This window comes from Micromys minutus (genome assembly GCF_963924665.1).
Source record: "Micromys minutus genome assembly, chromosome: 16".
NCBI lineage: Eukaryota > Metazoa > Chordata > Mammalia > Rodentia > Muridae > Micromys > Micromys minutus.
This window is the reverse complement of record NC_137985.1, coordinates 41,706,339-41,710,242: the sequence shown is the minus strand read 5'-3', so window position 1 is coordinate 41,710,242 and position 3,904 is coordinate 41,706,339. Positions and strand designations below refer to the sequence as shown.

At 38.1% G+C, this 3,904-nt stretch overlaps 1 pseudogene across 1 annotated transcript; it reads right to left on the bottom strand.

Moving 5' to 3' along the window:
* Positions 1 to 1,200: 1,200 nt before the first annotated feature.
* On the bottom strand, positions 1,201 to 1,683 carry LOC308430618 (large ribosomal subunit protein eL21-like; annotated as a pseudogene). The gene has a single exon. The product of its transcript is annotated as a large ribosomal subunit protein eL21-like (transcript).
* Between the last annotated feature and the right edge of the window lie 2,221 nt (positions 1,684 to 3,904).

Here is a 3,904-nt window from a genome sequence, read left to right as displayed (position 1 = left end):
TTTTTTATGTCCGTCACAAAGCTACAAATCTATTTGATGGCTGTTGGTGTGCTTAGTTTCTCAGACATGTTTTTAGTTTCATCTCCTCATAGTCCGGATTAACAGCTCTCCTACTGGTGTCTCAGGGTGCCTGTGGTAAGAATGAGGTGGGGACGATGATTTTTTTGCTGAGCTCTCTCTTATCCGGAAAAGACTATTTTGTATAAGAAGCATATATTGGTGAATTGAAATCCTTCTTGCTCTTCCATCAGTCACTGAGCTGCATCTATACTGGAGCTCTGGTTAGTAAAAACATGCCCTCAGGACAAATACTGCTTTTTGCTCAATTTCCCTGGCCAGGTTTTAATTCTCAATTATACTTTAGTGTAGTAATTCCTCAGTTTGTTGTCTGGCCTTCTTAGAGTTAAGGAAAGATTTAACAGCCATCTTTCTGGTATTTTTGGGTGGTTTTTAGCAGGTTTATTGAATTAACTTGCTAGATCCCCCAAATGGAAATGTCCATCTCTATTGATGATAAAATAGCAAATAAAATCATACTTCTGACTATGATGTCATGGTTTCATTTGATTGCTGAAATGAAACACCCTGACCAGAAGCAGTGCAGGGAGAAAGGGTTTATTTTCGGCCTACACTCTCAAGTCATAATTCATCACTGAAGGAAGTTAGGACAGGACATTGGGGTAGGAATCTGAAGCAGAAACCATGAAGGAACACTGCTTGCTCAATGGACCATCCTTAGCTAACTTTAAAAAAAAAAAAAAAAAAGCCCAGGACCTCCTTTCTGAGGAATGGCACTGCCCACAGTGGGCTGGTCCCTTCTACAACAAGTTAATCCTCCTTAGACATTGCTGCATACCAATTTAATCTAGGTAATTGTTCAGTTGATGCTAACTAGGGTGTTATGAAATGTATGTTAGAAAATAAATCTGACATAAGTTATTTTCTTCCACAGACAATATTTTTTCTTCTTACTGCCCCAAATTCCCACCTTATTTAATATAAAGTAGGATGCTGATTTTAAAACATTATGCTTATGTTATGTTTTTTTAAACTTTATTTTATAAAACAAAGATAAAAGAAAAAATTTTAAACATTTTTGCATAAATGTATACAAATACAATTGTGTCAGTGCTTGGCTTTTCTTTCTTTCTTTCTTTCTTTTTTTTTTTTTAGTCCTGGTCCTTTATTTCTCTTTGTACATTAGGCCATGAATTCATAGGGAACGGGCTCCAGCAGCTCAGGCTCTTTTCCGTTAGTCCTCACAAAGTGCACTTCTCTGGGTGGCGCAGGCTGGCGCTTCAGCTGAACCCAGGTGCCCTTCTCCTTGGCTTCCTTTTTCTTCTGATCGTTCTCCTTCACCCGCTTCAGGAAGCTGTCTCTGCTCTTTGAGTGCTTTACGTGCTCAATCTGCACATTGATCCTCTTGGCCAGAATCTTGCCCTTAACTTGCTTGTTTACAATGATGCCCACAGCATGCTGGGTGACATTGTAGACTCTTCCAGTTTTTCCGTGGTAACACTTATGGGGCATTCCTTTTTGAGCAGTGCCCATTCCCTTGATGTCTACAATATCACCCTTCTTGTAGATTCACATGTATGTAGCCAAAGGAACAACTCCATGTTTCCTAAAAGGCCTAGAGAACATATAGTGAGTGCCTCTCCTCTTTCCCTCTGTGTTCATCATGTTGGCGAGTTAACTGGAAGATGGCTGCCATTTTTTTCTTTTTTTTTAAGGTTTGATAAGTCTGCATTAAGGTCTTACTAGTTACAATGAGCAAAAAGTACATGTAAAACAGGATGTAGCCCAGAATTAGTCAACGTTTTCTTGGTGTGTAAGGATTGAGCATGACTTTTTTGTTTTGTTTTGTTTTGTTTTGTTTTCATTTTTTCTTGAACTTCACACAGTCTGTGAGTTGTTTCTGGGGCAGTCCAAGCCTCTGGGGTTAGCATCCCACTATCAGTGACTACATATTATGTCTGTTCTTTTGTGACTGGGTTATCTCACTCAGGATGATATTCTCTAGATGCAACCATTTTCTTAAAAATTTGGTTAAGTCATTGTTTCTGATGGCTGAGTAGTACTCCATTGTGTAAATGTACCACAATTTTTGTATCTATTCATCTACTGAAGGACATCTGGGTTCTTTCCAGCTTCTGGCTATTATAAATAGAGCTGCTATGAACATTGTGGTGCATGTATCTTTGTTGTATATTGGATTGTCTCTGGGGTATATGCCCAGAAGTGGAATTAAATCCTTAATTTCTTTCTTTATTTCTTCTTTGACCCTGCTATTGTTTAACAGAGCGTTGTTTAGTTTCCATGTGTATGTGGACTTTTTGTTGTCTTTGTTGTTGTTAAAGACCAGCCTTAGACCATGGTGATCTGAGAGGATGCATGGGAGTATTTCAATCTTCTTATATCGTTCTGTGTCCAATTATGTGGTCAATTTTTGAGAAGGTGCCATGGGGTGCTGAGAAGAAGGTGTATTCTTTTACTTTAGGTTGATATGTTCTGTAGATATCTATTAATTCCAGTTGGTTCATAGTCTCTGCTAGTTTTACAGTGTCCTTGTTCAGTTTCTGTTTCCATGATCTGTCCATTGGTGAGAGTGGGGTATTAAAGTCTCCCACTATTATTGTGTGGGGTGAAATGTATTTTTTGAGCTTTAGTAGGGTTTCTTTTATGAATGTGGGTGCTTTTGTATTTGAAGCATATATGTTAAGGATTGAGAGTTCCTTCTGACAGATTTCCCCTGTAATGAGTAAAAAGTGTCCTTCCTTATCTTTTTTGATAACTTTTGGTTGGAAATTTACTTTATTCGATATTAGAATAGTCACTCCAGCTTGCTTCTTGGGGCTGTTTGCTTGGAAGTTTTTTTCCCAACCTTTTACTCTGAGATAGTGTCTGTCTTTGTCTCTGAGATGAGTTTCCTGTATGCAGAAAAATGCTGGATTTTGTTTATGTATCCAGTCTGATAGCCTATGTCTCTTTATTGGGGAGTTGAGTCCATTTATGTTAATAGATATCAAGGAATAGTGGTTTCTGTTTCCTGCTATTATTGCTTTTGTAGGTTGAGTTGTGTCTGTGTCTTTTTCTTCTTTTGGTTTTCTTGCTTAGGAGTTTTCTTGTTTTTACTAGGATGTAGTTCCCCTCATTGTATTGGGTTTTCCACCTATAATTCATTGTAGTGCTGGGTTTGTGGTCAGATATTGTGTAAATTTAGATTTGTCTTGAAATATCTTCATTTCTCCATCGATGGTGATTGATAGTTTTGCTGGGTATAGCAGCTTGGGCTGGCACTTGTGCTCTCTTAGGGTCTGCATGATGTTTGTCCAGGTTCTTCTAGCTTTCCTAGTCTCTGTTGAGAAATCGGGTGTGATTCTGATTGGTCTGCCTTTATATGTTACCTGACCTTTTTCCCTTACTGCTTTTAGTATTCTTTCTTTGCTTTGGGCACTTGGTGTTTTGACTATTATGTGTCGGGAGGAATTTCTTTTCTGGTCCAACCTATTTGGAGTTCTGAAGGCTTCTTTTATGCTCGTGGTCATCTCATTCTTAAGGATAGGGAAGTTTTCTTCTACAATTTTGTTGAAGATATTTACTGTACCTCTTAGTTGATGTTCTTCTCCCTCTTCTATTCCTATGATCCTTAGGTTTGGTCTTCTCATTGTGTCCTGGATCTCCTGGACATTTTGGGTTAGGAGCTTTTTGGTTTTTGCATCTTCTCTGACTGTTTTGTCTATGTTTACAATATTGTCTTTGGCCCCTGAGATTCTCTCTTCCATCTCTTGTAGTCTATTGGAAATGCTTGCTTCTGTGACTCCTAATTTTTTTTTTTTAGGTGTTCTACCTCTAGGGTTATCTCTTTTAGTGTTTTCTTTATTGTGTCAATTTCCGTTTTAAA